The 18,034-nt window shown below is 40.9% G+C and overlaps 1 protein-coding gene across 2 annotated transcripts in view; it reads right to left on the reverse strand.

Moving 5' to 3' along the window:
- The window catches only part of ZFHX4 (zinc finger homeobox 4), a 151,794-nt gene extending 135,141 nt beyond the window's left edge, over nucleotides 1-16,653 (reverse strand). Inside the window, exon 1 of one of the 2 annotated variants that reach the window (XM_054816895.1) lies at nucleotides 16,338-16,653. The gene's annotated coding sequence lies outside the window, so the exon portion shown is untranslated. Of the gene's footprint in view, nucleotides 1-13,874; nucleotides 14,358-16,337 lie in introns of those variants that run through there. The other variant, XM_054816897.1, reaches the window with a different exon arrangement.
- Between the last annotated feature and the right edge of the window lie 1,381 nt (nucleotides 16,654-18,034).

Here is an 18,034-nt window from a genome sequence, read left to right on the forward strand (position 1 = left end):
AAAGAGTAGTATAATCTTTTAAAGTGTGATTTTACTGAAGTCTGAATGTGTTCTCATGTCAGCACATTCAGAAGGTAAGACTTAATTGCAAAACTAACAAATAATAACTAGAGAGTCAAAGTGACTTGATAATATTCACCTAACCTCTTTGTTGTCTCAAAACCAACTGTGAAATAAATATTACAGTACTTTTTTGTTTGCCTAATACTAATTTGCTTGCATGCTAAAAATGCTGCAATTATCTTTCTAAAAGTTATCAGAAGGCAGGTAGTCGAGCAAACATTCCAGTTCTCAGGGAGATACTGCAAGTCCATATAACTTCAGAAAGAGTCCTGATATGAAAACAAAAAAATAAAGAATCATGCTTTTCAGTACATTTACAGGAGTGCAAGACTCTTCCAATTATGTGTCTGAAAGAAAAAAAAAAAAAACCCAAACAACTGTGCGTATTGTAAATCATGTTAAACGTTTAAGTATCGTTCTGCATGAAAATCAGCCTGGTCAGTGAAAATACAGGATGTTTTTTAAACAGTTATTAATAAAGCATTTGGGGTTTTTTAGAATATTGTCCTGGCAAATTTGTTTTGTATTGCCAAGATCAGCTGGGCATTTTGTTTTTATTATGCATAGTCTTTTGTCATTTTTTTGCTCTGCAAGTTAATTTGACTGCTGTGCATAAGTGAAGTGAGCAATTCAGTAATTAACTTTTGTGTTTTAAAATGTATGAACTTTAATTAGATTTCATTATAAACAAACAAATGTCAACCATGATTATAAGCTCCTTGGTTTAACCACATATTATCCCTTTTCAAACAAACTTGATGTCAGACAAATTAAAATCAAGCAGCCAGCAATTTTGAGTTGAATTTTACATGATCTGCCAGTAACCTGATTACTTTAACTTCAATATCATTACAGGAAAAGTATTTCAGGAAAAATAATTACAAGAATTCCAACAGGAGACAAGCTTAATTGTATTGATTCAAAAGATGCATGTATATAGGAACCATGCTGAAGGAATAATGTTATCTTAAATCTACAGTTACTATTAAAATGATATTGTCTGGCATGAAAAAGGCAATTTGAGATTGGTGTCTGGAAAAGCAGAGATACAAAACTAACCGAAATAATTATCTTTACCCCATTATACTTTAAGCAACAAAATATCAATGTGGAACAACTTCAAGGCATGAAGGTTTGCAGGTTTATTTACTGACTGGTGTATCTATTAGTACCAGGAACAAGTGGAGCTGTCAGGACATAATGAAGGTAAATGATTAGTTAGCACAGAGACTGAGCTCTTCTTCAATGCAATAAGAGTTAATTAAAGTTTACCACCAAACATCAACCAAAGCAGGATGTTGATCAGGTTTCAGCATTAAGTGCAAACAGACAATGGTTGGCAGCAATTAGTGCAGCTATCAAATGACATGCAATGATAATTATACATTTAAAACAGCTAAGGGGCTTGTGGAAGGGAGGGAAGAATCTCATCAGCTTCTTTGACTACGTACAGTCAAAGTGCAGGAAACAGGTATCAGATATTTCACTTCAATACTATAAATCAATAGAATTAAAAAAAAAAAGGTTGTACAGGAACATTATCGGAAAGAGGACAATTCACTGTAGATGAAATGGAAGAAATCTGCAGACGACTCCTAACAAAGATAAGTACTAGTTAGATTAAATAAATTACTTTGCTGCTGCCACTCACACTGACACACATAAACAGAGGAGTGTTTGGGGTTTAAAGGCTGGTGGCTGCACCTTTATTATGCATTTCTATGCCAGACTCGAGGTTACCTGGTATCTTTAGTCCCTCTGGCCACGTTCATAGCACAAGAAGGCCCAGAAGGACCACGGCCCTGAAGCCCGTGACCACAAAAGGGAGTTTCACATGCTAGCTGCAAGCCCGCTGTGAGGAAGCCTAGGCTTACCAGAGGCGATTACCTGGTATCTGAGCCACAGCCTAAGGCTCTGCCACGCATCCCCTGCTCTCCACCCCCTCCGATCAGCATGCGTGCTAGCTCTGCCTGCTCCCAAACTTATGCCCAAGTTTTGGATAAGAAAAAGGAAGCAAGAGCTTTCCACCACGGACGAACGCTGCGCAACGCACAGTAGCTACACAGACACGCTAATAATCCGGAGCACAGCGAAGGGCGAGTGCCATCCTCTGCCACGCTCTGCTCTGTTTCGAAGGTCTTGCGTCATGGTGGCAGCTACCGGATCAGCAGTACCATGGAGCCGGTACCAAACTTAAATTTCATCACAGCTTTCCATTAGATCCAAAGGAAAGATGATAAACTTGCAGCAGCACCTCTAATAGTAACACCAGACAAAGGGAAAAACTGCTCTCAGCCCAGCGCCGGCAGTCTGCCGAAGCCCCTCGGCACGGATCTGTGAAGTCAAAACACCCCCAATTCTGCAATATCAAACACGCAGGAAATACAGCAAAGCAGGTAGATATTCCTTCCACAGGCAAATAGCCATTATTAACTGGTGTAGCCAGACAGACAATTACCTACACACGTCTATTATTTGGACAATTCCTCAGTAACCGCTCCATGCACTGGAGATGGAATAACTCACTCCTGCTCGCTCCTCTTGGGCTGGCATAGTGCAGGTAATGGAATTACCTGGTTAAACTCCTACGCAGTTCCACAGCAGCTGAATAGGTCTGGCAAGTAGGATCCCCACCTCAAAGAAATCAAGATTTCTTCGGCATTTTTACGGATAACGTAGTGGCAAAAGCACCCTGCTCTTCCTAGGTACGTAACAGGAAGCAAGACGAGGCTTACCAAAAGACAAGTAGCAGGTTTCCCAGAAAGCTAAGCTGTGACAAATTAAAACCTGATGATGAGAGGGGCGAAGGGGTTAGACAGTAGGACCCATTACTGCAGGATACCATTGAGATCATCAATTTGCAAAGGTTAAAAAAACAGAATGGAAACTGGTTGCCAAAAGCATCCAGAGATACTGGAATGAATGTGAAAAACATCAACAACAACAAATTGTAAAGGATATTAAACCTTGTTCTTCAGAGGTCTAAAAAATTTGCATTTGCAGTCATGGCAAGGCAGCCGTATACAATAGGTTTTGCTACATCTGCCTACTGTGATATTCTTCAGAAGCATCTTGTACAGACCAGTCAAAGAGAGAAGAGGCTAGCCACACCAGAGTCCCAGTTTGGCAATCAATATGTTCCTATAGTATGAATTACACCTCCTGAGTAAAGAAGTGTCTGCAGCAGGGAGACTGCCCTTAGCTTTTATTTGAACTAACCCATGCAAAAAGATCATCAGCATCAGTTGGTATTTAACTGTGTTGTATTAATTGACACTTTGTCAAAATCAAAAAAACCTCCTTTTAGGATTCTGGAGACCAGATTTATTTTAAATGCACTTTTTTTTTTTTTTTTTTTAAGAAGCAAATCCACGTACACATGCAAAATGCATTAAGATGGGGTTTATTATAATGTTGGCTACCAATTGTGATTTTTGTTGGAATGTGTGTACATTCACATTGCTAAAATTATTTTAATAAAATGTCTTACTGTTTTGCATAGTTCCTGGGCTGCAGCCTAGAGCAGTTCTACAGATTTTTTTTTTTTCCCTAACAAACCTCATTTTCCCAACTAATTCTGTTATGCTAGGGATTTGTGCACAGAGTTGGCTAATCCCAGTATTTCCCCAGAGCTGCATCTAAGCTATGGCCCACTCCCAGCACAAAAGTGTCTCCAAAAGCCCTTTCGCCCCCTTCAGCACTGATACACTCATTGGTCCTGACATTTTCACTTCAGCCATGACAAATGAGCTGATGGCTGTGATCAGATTGCACACGAGGACTGCTTTATCAAAGACGTATCATTAACTCTCATCACTGTCTTCCATTATGACTCTTTTGGTCAAATCTGTTGTGAAAATGCAAGTCAGTTTAAAAACATAACCTAAACATAGCAACAAACAAACTTCATTAAAAAGCAGAAAAGAAAACCAGACTCAGACAGGATCAGAAAGAGACTAGCGTTAACTAAATGTTTCTCTGGGGATTTAAGTAACTGTACTCAACCTCTGCCCCAGTGCAAACATGGCAGTTGACCGTCTTCGAAAGGTCCCTTCCCCCATCGCAGACTGCTAGCACTACTTTGCCTTTTTTAGAGAAACAAAAATAAAGCAGCAGCTATCAAATATGCCTAAAAATGAAGTCAACTTTTTTTTCTCTTTTTTTTTTTCTTGTTGGTCTCTGAACTACTTCGCATTTCTGTATGTCTGCTTTTATCAAAATACGTTTCTCAAATGAATCCCTTAAAGAATATAAAATTTTTGCTTGAATAGCAGCCACATAATCATACTGTTTTCTGACTCACATTAAAAACACCAGCATAAAGCGCTGTCTGCAACGGAAATCTCTCAGTTCACTATGAATACCGCAACCTTTCTGTCAAGTTAGAACCTAAGTTCCAGTTACACAGTTCTTGTTACATCTAGAGGGTTTACAAAGTATATATTTGTTGTAACCTCTTCTAGCAATTCATCTGAGAATACACATCTAGCAGAGTCAACTGTAACACAACAGATCTTGGGAATGGAGGTCATGCTTTGAGATAAAGTGCTATTCACTTTTGGACCATGCAAGAAGCTCTTTATTCCTGTTCTTATTGGCATCAGTTCCCCCTTACCAGAGCAAGAACAAAGCCAAGTGCTCGTGTGAGGTTTATGAATAAATCAGAGGTGAGCCACTTTAAGTGCTGCCCATGATTTCCTTGTTGACAGTGAGCACTTAAACAGGCTTCTATGACCAGCAACTCCTGGCAAACCTTAATGGCTCCTAATCTGTACCCTGCTTCATTTCAGGAAAAAAATGACCCACCCCAATTTTTCTCAAGTCTTCACCTTTTGGGCAACTACTGTCCCACCTTTTTAGAAATTCACGTTCAGGGACTGTCCTGTTTCAGTGCCAAGTTTTCACGTAACACACAACATAAAAATCACCATTTTCTTCCTAGAAAACAAATGACAGCTAATAAAATATTATTACGCCGTGCAGCCTAAGTAATTCCCAGACAAACCATTACACAATTCAGCGTTTGTTTAAATTGCATACATTTTTAAATGAACCTAAAAGATTTCTAATATATTTGCCTCTAATTATTAAAATCATGTAAAAAAAATATACTGAGAGCAGAATCAACCCTTCTGTACTGCTACAGCTGAAACCAGGAATGTTTATAAATCGCTGCCATTGTATGTATTTAAAAAAATTCAAACAGCCTCAAAAACCCCTATTCTTAAATAATGGTAACATTGAAAACCAAACTGATATCAACCAGTAAACTCAGGGCTGGGCCAAACAACTCTGGTCTAGAAACGTTAACGTCCAATTGTGGCAAGATGCTAGGTGTTGCAGTACGTACGTCTTTGATGCACAAAACCACTCGGAGACCTATGCTGTTCAACATTAAAGCAGCAGCCTGTGTGGAGAATACATTTCAAATGGAACGAAATCCTTCATTTTTAAGGTCTCTCCCCCCTACCCCCCACCCGGTTTTTTGGATGTGTCACAAGCTCCAGATGGTTGAATTTATTCTGTAGTAGCTGAGTTATTATCAGGCTTCCAGTTTCTGCTATATTTAAACACTAACATTTTTGACTCCATTGTCTCTTGTTGCCTTTCCACCTACTCGGGGAAAAAAAGAAGAAAAAGAAAAAAAAAAAGAAAAAAGAAAAAAAAAAAAAAAGAGTTGTGACTGCACCGCTCTGCCCTGTGATTTCAGCGAACGCTCCCCGCAGGGCCGGGCCGGGGCCGGAGCTGGGGCCGGAGCTGGGGCCGGGGCCGGGGCCGGGCGGCGGCTGCCCGGCAGCGCTGACCTGCCGCTGCTTGAATTGCGGCGGGTGCCTCAGTAGATGGCACTCTTCTTTGCACGGGCCTGATCCAAACCCGGAGAAATCAATGAGGCGGCGCTGGATTTGTAGAAAAGGCCCTCGGTCAAAATTGGAAACTACAGCAGCGGTGGGGAAACCACCCGTCAAGCAGGAGAGAAAAACCACCGGCCTGATCGGTTGGGACTTAAAACTCCAGTGATGCTTTCCACTGGAGCCGGACTTAAAACTCCAGTGATGTTTTTCACTGGAGCTGAAATGCCTGGTCCTAGTGCACTGGCTGATGACCCAGCGAGAAATCGTATTTTGCCTCCCATCAGCAGTTAGTTGCTCCTGCTGGAAAAAGTCCCGAAGCAGATAGCTGTGCTGCAGCGGGGTGGCTTGTGGTTGGTTGTGCCCAGGGTAACACTTCCTAACCCAGAAAGGGCTGCACTGCAATGGCAAAGAAGAAAGTGATTTTTTTTTTTTTTTTTTTTTTGGTGAGCGGTTCATAAAACTCAAAGGAACTGAGGGATTGAGGGGTAACATTTACCATATAGCTAAGTAATTTATTTTAGAAATGTTGCGTTTTCTTTAATTTAAAGCCTCGGTGCTGTAAACAAAATCAATAACCATATTTCAATATTAAAAATATATATATATATAAAAGGACCAGAGTGAAACCCACAGGAATAAGTTCCCTGTTTAAGGAGCTACTTTTCACTCAGAAACTTATTTTCTGAAGTGGGGAAGGCACGTGAAGTGTTAGGTATTAAACGAGGAGAAACTCTTATTTGAAGGTGGACAGCCACGATTTCTCACACAGGAAAACCACCTGCATTTGAAACCGTTTTGTAACGCTTGGCAAATCCAAGGAATTTTTTTTCCCCTCTCTTCTTATGAAAGCTCTGGCCCTCAGAATACCAAAAAATCAAAGAATCCTCCCCAACAACTGAAGGGAAAGAAGGAAATTCTGTTTTTGTTATTCTTCAAAAAGAGATTATTCTGATCTGTTACGCTACCATCTTCTGGAACAAGTGTGGAAATAACTGGGATTACTCCAGATTTCCATGAGTGCCCCAAACACTGGAGCACTACCAGTGACAGGTGCCTTGTCATCTCAGATTAGGTGAATTTATAAGGCAGCCTCAGTGTCAAAACAGGGAGGAGCGAGCCTTCAGCAGCCGCTGCTCCTGCACCCTCAGCTCTGCTATTACCTGGCAAAAGGAACAGAACTGACCCCCACCAGCCTCTCTGAAAGTCCTCTTTCTCACAGACCCTCCTCCGGTGCCTTCTGCACTAAGCACATCATTCTTAAAAATGGAAATAGTAGTGCAAAAAGAGGAGATGAAACCTTTTAAATTTGATTTTATGGGATTATTGTCAACCAGTAACTAAAGGCGTGATTCTGTTTCTACTAATATTAAAACTGTATGTCTTGCCAGTTTTACACCCATATTACTCCTCTGGTTTCAGAGGAGTTATTGTTAATTTAGTTTGGGGTGAATGGGAAGAATCTGGTTCTTCTGGGTTTACGTGTCCTAGGCTCACATCAACACAGGCATTTTGAAGGATTTCTTTGTCTCAGAAGCAGAATGTTTGTCTATTTAAATACAATTTTAGATGTACATCTAGTGTGTGCATCACTTGTTCTGCAGACACTGCTGCAGCTTATATGGTAAATGTTTGTTTTCAGAGTCACCATGGTCTACCATGTACATACAGCCTTTAGTTTGTGAACTATTGACCTGAAGGACTATAACACCTTCTTATGAGCTGGTACAGCCTATCAGATCACTGTGAGTGCTAGAAGTCTGCTGGATTTGTCTGTAAAGAAATCCCAGTTTCTGGGCATATTTAAAATTGTTCTCAAAAGTACCAAAAGTAAATAAAATATAATTTGGACAAATTACCTTCCAAATATCTCTCTCTCTTTTTTTTTTTTTAAATTGAAAGCCGGTTCTGAGTAATTTGAACATATAAGAGCTTCTTAATATGGCAAACTTTTATTTTGATCATATAACTTAGTTAAACCACTCCTCAGAATATTTTGTATAAGCAGAAAAAGTCATTCCTCAACAGGAATGCTATATTTCAGTCTGGTACAAACTTTTCTGGCTTAGTTTAGAACTCAGCAAAAGCTGCATCAATGATGAAAATACTGGTATAAAAGTGCTATAGAGTGACCGTTAAAAAAGGAATAGGGTAATATGTATTAAAGACTAAACTTGCTGCCCTTATTTATGCAAAACAAGTTTATCTCTACAGGTCTGCTGAATCCCACCATCAATAAATGTGCAGATTACCCCTCTCAACAACAACAAATTCCAATAACCACCAAACAGAACCTGCTGCATTTGTTCTACCTACTAGGTAAAAGCAACCAATGTGTCTTTTAGTTTCTACTGTCTGTGCATCTGTTCACATAAACATATTCTGTGTTACATCTTACTCTGTAAAATCTTGAATCCCAATATCTCAGTGTGCTGGGTTTCTGCCCATTCAGTAAGAATGCAGACATCACATAAGTTATTATTAACCCATGTGTTATCCAGTTCTACAGTGGCTGGAACTTTGCCAGAGACAACACATGGTGCTTGGTTAACAATATTTTAAAATATAAATGAATTTATTTTTTAAATTAACACATTTTTCTTATGGAAATACACTAATAAGCTGTTCCCAGAATGAAAGAATATCCCCTAAGCATGTTCCTTTAAAAGAAGTTTTAAGGAATTTCATAAAGTTAGCAGTAAAACATTCCCAAACCCCATAGAAGGTCTTTAAATTCATCCTAAAAGAGAGAACTTTTGTGACTTTATTCTTACCAAGCACTTTCTGCCTTTACAGTTTTACTTCATTTAGCCATAAATAATCCTAATTTCTTAGAGGCTTCTCTAAACCGCTTAAATATTATCAAATCAAACCCAGTACCAAACTAACAAACATTTACAAATAAATGTTCTGCAAACTAAAAAAAAAAAAAAAAACACCCAAACAAGTTCATATTTAGTCTAACTACCAACAGTTTTCCACAGTAGCTCTAAATCGGTAATTATGTTGACCTGAAAAAAAAGACAGCCTATTTAATATGCATACATACAAATAATTATTCACACTGCATTTGATTTACATACGTACAAAAGAACCACTTCCCACTTTCAAAAGTGGCTCAACACTTATGGTATTTTAACTGCCCTAATTACTGTTGAGAGAACATAATTAGAAGCACTGATCACATTGTCAACAGCTAACCAGTTGCAGCCCCGTCTGGGGGCCTGATCCTGCTCTGGTTGAAGTCAGTGTGGGCTAGCACTGATTGCAGGAGGAGGCTGAGGCCCTTCTTGCCACCTGAATCTACTGGAATCTAAACGTTTTAAACAGTCTGGGTACACCGATGCAGTTACGCCGAAAACCCCGCTCCTTACGTGCATGTATCAATTTCTACTTCCGTAAGCTTTCTCTATTTTCAAAGCTGAACGAAGAGAGTCATTTTTTCCCCAGCAAGGCTTCTATACCACTTAAACACTTAGCACTGAGTCAGAATTCATAACTTTTTCCAAAAGAGAAATAGTTTAATAATTAAAACAGATATTGACTAAAGCCTGCTTCCTTGAATACCAAACTTTATTAGATTATTATGCGTTGATGCCTAATTTCCATTGGCAACTTTTAAAATAGCTCCTTCCCTCCCTGCCGGCCCCCCTCCTTCCTCTTTCTTTCCCCCAAGCAGAGTGCTGGGAATCCTCGGTACCCAATAGTCAATAGTTGGTTTGCCTGTCATATTCCTGGAGCTCCCCTCCATACAAACCTGTGCTTCTCATCCTTTCGCTGCACTACTCTCATACATATTACTTCACATGATGATGGAAACTCGGGGCATCTTAGCAAGTTGCTGAAATCTGAGCTTCTGCTTGTTTTCTCAAGTCTTGGACAAACATAACTTTAGGGAGAGCTGAACATAGGCATAAAGAAAGAGGAGCCTGCATTTTCATCTTCCTTTCATCTCAGTCATTCAGTCAACCATTCAGTGCCCTATTCAACAGAGCTTTTCATTATGCAAAAAAATGCTAATCCTTTTCCGATGCTTTCACACTTGTATAAACCCCCATTCCTTCGACTGAAAAGCAATTATATCAGTTTACCTTTCTGTCAAAAACAGGATTAATATTCCAATACCAGAATCTCCTTTATTTTCCTATCTTTTGCTTTAGGAAACTAGAGATTATTAGTGGAGGTATTCCTTAGAGCAAGAATACATTATTTTAAATATGATTATTTTAGCCAAAGCAAGAGGGGGGAGGGGGAGGGAGAGAAAAAAACTTCAGTTGCTGCGGAAACTCTTTTCAGTGACAGAACTGACCTTCCCTTTGCAGAGGCCTGAATAGAATGAGCCTCACTCTGGTCTATTAATCAGAAACAAATTATGAAAGAATGTGGCTGGACTGGTTGACACTATCCTGTCTTGGGAGACTCAGTAACAGCCTAGTAACAATGTCCTCTTCATGGGTAATGAACAGCCATGACAAATGGGGCAGAGAAACTATTTATTTGCATATGCAAATTCTCACACAAGGGAAACATGTACAAACAAGTGTCATTGTAAGGTGGATTAGGCAAACAACGCTTTCTTTTTAGGACATTCTGCAGCCCAGAACATTAGTCAGCACAATTAAACCAGTCTCCATGGAGACTAATGAAATTTCACCATGGTATGAGTTAAATTAGATAGCTAGTTATGTGTTTTCACAATCCAACTTGAAATCCATTATTGTTTCAGAACAATACAGCAATTGTGCCTGGCTGATCTTTGCCAGCTCAACAAGCTCCTAAGTTGACAATTTGCATATGTTAATATAATTAAGCACTAATTACATGAAACTTGTACATATTCACATGCACTTTCCCTGGGCGCTTCTCAGTTTGAACCTTGGCCAAGTCTTTAACCCTTTGAATGAATTTGGAGCAGCAAAGCTCTGCCTTCTGGGTAGAGCCCCAAGGCAGATGCAGAAAAGCTCTTCATTTATAAACACAAAGCTTAACCTGGCTTCTCATATTTCTATCAACAAGGTTAGAAAACATTTTTGTATGTGTTGGGGTAGGAGAAAGGGACCGGGGGGGGGGGGAGGGGGAGGAGGGGGGAGAAGCTGGAGTGGAAGTTCTTTAGAGACCCAGCTCTGGTACCCTTTTTGCATATGAAAACACAAATATTTACCCACACTACAGGTTACGAACACATGTATTGCCGTTGTCACAGGTTCTTCAAGACCCGAATTGTCAAAAACTAGACTGGGTTTTACTTCAGTGCTCTCAGAACCACAAAAATGGGAATGAGATAAGGAAAAAAGAGCAAGCAGTAACTAATGAGCTTTACATAAATATATGCAGAGGCAATTAAGCAGTGTTAATTACTATGACAGCAGTTAATTGAATATAATTAGATATTTTAAGCTACTGACTAAGGCATAGTTAAGATTAATTTTATTGAGATTAATTGTAAATAAGAATAGATTAACTCTGTGTTTTGACAGGCATAAAAAGTAGTTCTGCAAATTAACTAGGAGAGCAGAAACTAGCACAAAAATCATATATTATTTTAATGTCACACCTCAGAATCATCTGCTCAATAAACATGACTTTTCAAACCCAAACAGACAGGAATCTTGAAGAAAAACAAACAGCTTGCAGAGATTAAAGAGCCTTTTGTCCTTTTTCATGTGCATTTCTTTTAGCAGACTAAATTAAGCGAGTCTGGTGTACGTTTTTAGGAAGGAACATTTCACACTGAATGGAAAAAATGTTCTATCACATATGAAATTCATGCAGCTGTGCGGAACTTGGTCCAGATGGTCTAAGACTATAAAACAACACTAAATGATAGACAGTAGGGCCTTCCCAAGATTATGTGATAAAGTCACAACCTCATATTTTGACCTAAATTTTCTGTCATGTATTGTTTCCTTCCAGATCAGATAGCTCCATTTTAATTTTTAACTGATCCTGAATATTCAATGGAAACTCTTAATAAACATTGCTGATAAGCATCTAAGCAGAAATCATAAAATATTTACAAAATGCCCCTTAGCTTCATTAAAACAATTCTGAATCCGAAGTGCAGAAAACAGTGCCCTGGCTCTCCCCACCATACTTAACTGTTCACACCACTTAGCTTAAATAGGTAAAAATTCTTCGTTTTAAATATGCTTCAAAGAAAACCCAAAACACATTCTACCAGCAGATTAATTCATGCATGCTGTTTAAGAAAATTAACAACAAGGCTGAAGAATGCTGAACAAATCACTAATAAGAAAGGAGCTTCAATTGATTTTGAAATAAATCAATAGGTGATTAACACAATATTTTTAAAGCAGTAGAATGTATATATATTATATAAACATATATATTATATTTTCAATACCTTTTTAGCTCTTAATCGAACAAGGGCTTTACAACAGTGAGCATGTCCCTATATTGACTATCAACTTCTTTGGAATGCCTTTAGTCTTTTATAACGAAAATCCAAAAACGGTCTGTGAAACAAGGCTACGACAAGCCATTCTGCAGTGAAAGATTTTAAATCATCCAGCCTCTTCTAATAGACTTGAGACTTATTGAGGTAGAAACCATAAAAAATGAAGAAGGGAAATTTAATCCCTGAAATATTGATTTGCACATTAATATCATATAGGCAGAGGGCAATTTGGCTTCATGGAAATGACACATTGTCGACCCTTGGTGAAGTCAGAGCCAATCTAACTGCTGAACATGTCTGAATCTCAAGAGTTATTAAGGGCTTCCCTTCTTGCCTTTATGACTTTTCTTCAGCCTACCAATGCAATCTTAAATGTATTATCTTTAAGAAATAATTGTAAAACCTCAGGGGTTTTCCAGTTAATGGAAGGGAGGCTAAACCACATCAGATTCTGAAATGCAACATTAAACCCTTGCAATCAACAAAACCACCTCAATTCTCATCCATCCAGTGCAGGATCTAATATTGTTATTAGAGATAATCAAATTTCATTGTGTAAATTTAGGCTCATGGTCAGAATGGAAGCAGTAAATTCTGCAATATTAAACAGTGATTTTTCTCGGCCCCCTTTATATGTTCTTTGCTGGTGCACCATCTTCACAAATAAACCTAAACTACTCAAAAATCGAGGAACAAAACTGTCTTCCTAATCTGAAAGATGCACGCAATGTCATTTATCATCTCCACAGCTTTCCTTTAGTTTTAACTTGATCTAGCAGATAAGTTTCATTTTAGAGAATAATAAAGCAGTATCACTGCATAAACCAAACAGCAGGTACTATTACTGTGACTTACACAGATGGTTTACCTGACCTTTCTTTGTTCCTTGGGTAGGTTTCACTTTTGCAGATTTACGACTTTTCCCTCTATATTTCATTGAACCTTTATGTTCATTATCATAAAAATGAAAACTATTGAATACATGTTTATGTTGACAAAGTCCAAAAAGCCCACGACTAAAGGATAAAGAGATGCTACAATGCACTGTGTGGATCTCTAGATCGTACACTATAAATATTCAAGCACAGATAGCACGAATAACTGAATAATCCTGGTGAGCCCCAGCTCTGGAGCCAGGTGCAAAAGGTTAAAACAGCTGGCTAGCCATCTTTTATTTTGTGTGCCTTCCTACCGGCTGAAACCGCAAACCCTGAAAACTAGCAGATATTCCCTCAAGGTTGATTGTCTGATTTTTTTCATTTCAACCAGTTTAGTAGGATCCCCCAGTCGAGAAAAGAGAGAAACTCCTTAAATACAGTCAGTTGAATAGGAAGTGGAGCAATGATGATTAAGGCTCTTCCCCCCCCACACACACACACCCCAACCTTCAACCCCCCGTTTATTTCCACAATCTTCTTTGTGCACCTTCCCATCCAAATGTTTGTATTCCTTATTTCAAAGAAAAGCACTCCGGATCGTTCTGTCAGTTTTGCCAGTAAATATAAAGTAAAACAAGTGTTGATGGCACTGAGAGTGTTACATACCCAGGCTGTGTTTTTGCATTGCTCTCAATGGAAGCGATCGATGCCCATGTCACAGTCGCGTCCCAATCGCAGCCAAGTCTCTGCCTCAATCTAACCAACAACAGGCAGGGCTGCAAAGGCTTCTCACTACCTCTTCCATCCATCCACCACCAAACTAAAAATATAATGCTACATATGATCTTTTTAAACACTCCACCACCGCTCCTAAGGATCGAGCCACTGCAAATCCAGGGGAAACACAATTGAAAAAAAAAAAATACACCATCAAAAAAAAAACCAACAACAAACCCTCACAGCAACCACCCCAAAAGCACTCGATCCCTCTCTTTCCACTCTTTCTCGACCTCCTCCTGCCAACTACATGATCCTTGATTAAAAACGGAACAAGGCTAATAAAAAGAAAATTTAAAAAAAAAAAAAAAAAAGAGGAGGACGGAATGGAGCCGAGGAAATGCAACTGTCAGAAAACGGGATGGTCAGACTTCCTGAGTGAACCTGCCTGTGTCTGGCTTAATGTAAATCCACCATCTTCAGCCTGGCAAGTTGTCTTTTGGTTGGGCTTTTTTTTTTTTTTTTTTTTTGGTGGGGAGGGGGGTGTTATGTTTGCGATCTCTGCCTTGGTACCTAAGGAGGAAGAGGAGGAGGAGGGTGTGTTATTGAATGGTGGCTAAAGCCTCCTCGGGACGGCGCTGAGGTGAAACAGGCTGAACCCGACTGATGTGCCTCCTCTCTCGGTTGGACCCAGTGCCCTAAGCAGCCGATGAGAGACCCCCGGCCGCCCGGCTCGCAGGTAACAAAAGAAATACCAACCCGTGCGTTTTCTGCTGCGCTGCTGGGGAGGCTGGGGGGGGGGGGAAGAAGATGCAGGAAGGGAGGAGTGGAGGGGAACCGCCGTAAGTTGGCATCGGATGGGGGGAAAGTTTATTAGCATTTTTGCAGGAAAATTCATGTAAAGCAAGAGGGGGAAGCAAAGACGCGTCTGCCATTAGCCGCCGTGATGGGCAGGGATGCACTTGATTCTGGCACGAGCAGTTAGACAGAGCGGGAACCGAACTGCCTTCTCGCTGTTTATGAGCTTTTTTTTTTTTTTTTGGTTGCTTGGCTGGGGGGGGGGGGTTGTGTTGGTTTTTTTTAAACACCTTAGTCCTCGGTTAAAAAAAAAAAAAAAAAAAAAAGGACGCCTGTCCCGCAAAACAACCTCCTTTCCTCCCTTTCAAAAAATCTCAGACAGGCTGCGCCGAAAGCCCTGCCCGCGAGGAGCCTTTCCTACGGAGCGGAGCGGCACGGAGCGGCACGGCACGACGGGGATGCCGGGGGCTCCGCCGGCGTCCGGCCGGCATCCGCCCGCAGGCAGAGGCAGCCGCGCATCCCCGCCGGCGGGGCCGTGCCGCTCCGCGCCGTTCCGCGCTGTGCCGGGTCGGGCCGGGCCGCCTCCCCGCGCCGCGCGGCGCAACTGACAGAGAGGCAGGGCGCGCTCCTAACGGGCTCCTCTTCCTCCTGCTGCCAGAGACGGCGGCCAGCAGCGATCCCCCTGCGCGCACACACACACACACACACACACACAGGCACACACCCGGACAGCCACCCCTGCCGCAGCTCCTGAGAAACCTACCTGCAAAATAAAGGGGGGGGGGGGGGAGAGGGGAAAAAGCACCCCACACCTTTCCCTGCACACACACACGCAGTCAGGGTCCCCACTGTCCTGCTGGCATCCCCCCCCCCCCCCCCCCCCCCGCCCGAAAGCGAAAGTTTGGGAGGCCGAGGGGGGTGGAGATGGGGAGGAGAGGGAAGGAGGGTGGGAGAGCGGAATGCGCCTTCAAAAAGCACCTCAAAGTTTTGGGGGGACCGAGCTGCGAAACAAGACTGCGAGCTGTGAAGGGGCTGGCAAGCGATGACTTCTGACAGCCGTAACGTCTTTCCTAATCTGACAGTATTTCCCCCCCCTCCCCGAGCTCCTTACAAAAAAAAAAAAAAAAAAAGCGAAATAAAAAGTGGGGGGCACCCCCCGAACCTCTTCTGCAAACTGAGCAGGGTCCTCCACTTAATCCGAAAGTTACAGCCCGAAAGAGAAAAAACCCCAAACCCACAGCACCAAACCAAAACAAAAAAAATATACACAAACAAAACGTAACCCTCGGAATAAAAGAGAAAGGGAGAGAGAGAAAGAAAGAAGGGAGAGAGAAAAAGCAGCCCCTCCTTCCCAAATGAGAGCAAATACTGTACCTAAAAATGGGGAAACAGGCAGAAAAAGGGGGGAGAGAGAGAGGGGAGAGGTACATGGGATCTGGGGATGTGAGTGTGTGTGTGTATGTGAGAGAGAGAGAAAGAGGCACAGAGAGAGGGAGAGAGAGAGAGAGCGAGAGCGAAATATCAAAGATTGTGCAAGATCAGCCTGGAAAGATAATCGATACTCGACCTAAATTTAACACAAACTACTCAATAAAAGTTAAAGAAAAAACTTACTTTCCATTTCCCCTCGCAGTTCCTACTGGATCTTCGCCTCTTTTTTTTGTTTTGCTTTATTTACTTAACAGCTGATCACATCCAAGTAAACGAGAGAAGGTTCATTAAAAAAATAATAAAAAAAAATAATCCTCCAACTTTATTGGGTGAAAATAAAAATGATTGAGCAAGAAGTGGGGGGCATGGAGCGGTCCTTTGGGGTCCGGGAGTTGTTAAAGCATGTGCCGACCGCGGTCTCGCTGTTTGGTTGTGAAGGGGTTGGGAAAAGGAGGAAAGGAAATGAAAATCCGATATGTCTTTATTCTGCTAATTATTATCGTTTTAGCCCTGTTTAAAAAAATGGCTGATTAAGTTGAGTGCGCATGTCTTTGTGTGTCTATTCCCGATATGCACTCTGGGAATGAGAGAGAGAGAGAGAGAGGAGAGAGAGAGCGAGAGAGAGGGAGAGAGAGGGAGAGGGAGAGGAGAGGGAAGAGGAGAGGGAGAGGTGTAATTAGTGAGGTGATCAACATTCTCCGGGCTGCAAATGACGCGCAGCCCCGGAGCCGGGGAAGCCGGAGCTGCCGCGGCTGCCGGGGGCTCGCCGGGGCTGCGGGAGCCACAGAGCCAGCCCAGAGAAGAAGGGGCAGCAGAAAGGAGCTCATGGATACAAACACAAGTCTGCAAACTTCATTAGTAACACAGACACACACGCACAGGCACACAAAGTAGATGGCTAGGGAAAATTAAAAAAAAAAAAAAGAAAAAAAAAAAGAAAAAGGAGGAGGAGGGGGGGCGGGCAGCAGACTTGCTCTTTTAACTGTTCGGGAACTTAAAAGAAACGGGTCCAAATTAATTATTCCAGCAGGGAGATATTTCTTTCTGTCTGTCTGTCTTTCTGTCTTTCTTTCTCTTCCCTTTTCTCTCTTTTAATGGGGATTTAATGAAAAATGTATGTTTGCAATGGGATAATGAATGTACGACACCTCTGTAAAAGGAAAGATAATATATCTAAGATAGGAAATAACTGCCCATGCAGAGATAAAGATGGATTTATTTACACATACATACACGCACACATGCGTGCACTCACATCTTACATCGTATTTACACATGTGCACATAAGTTCCACATACACACAGTCACACAAAACATAACACACTTTATTTGGTGGCCGCCATGTAATTGCTTGGAGAAATCAACAAAGTAAAAAGCAAAGCCTTCCAGAATATACAATATCAACTGTAAACAGCCTTATCAAAATGAAGTAAATATCAGCCCAGGAAAAGAGTCTCTTTGCATACAGTACAAGTTTCATGCATATACATGCATCGTCTTCCACTTTCCCTACAAGTATTGATATTTTATTAATATTTTATCTGCTATATTTTACCAGACACATTTCATTCTTGGGGGGCGGGGGGGAGGATTATTATGATGAAAACTAGGGTAAAATGTACAGATGTCATTATAAATCGGAATCTTCTACAAATATTTTCCTGTGTGGGATTTAAGAAGATTGCTTCTCATTTGAAAATCTAATTATCTTAACCTAATACTGCAGATGTGAATATGACTGACACTTTCATTAAAAGATAATTAACTAAAACTAGGAATAGACATACTTTAAAATACCCCCTACTGAAGATAAAAACATGACTATTCAAAGAGCATCCGAATACACCGCAGGAACACGTGCAGATTTTTGATAATGCTAT

This window comes from Grus americana, chromosome 2, assembly GCF_028858705.1.
Source record: "Grus americana isolate bGruAme1 chromosome 2, bGruAme1.mat, whole genome shotgun sequence".
Taxonomy (NCBI): domain Eukaryota; kingdom Metazoa; phylum Chordata; class Aves; order Gruiformes; family Gruidae; genus Grus; species Grus americana.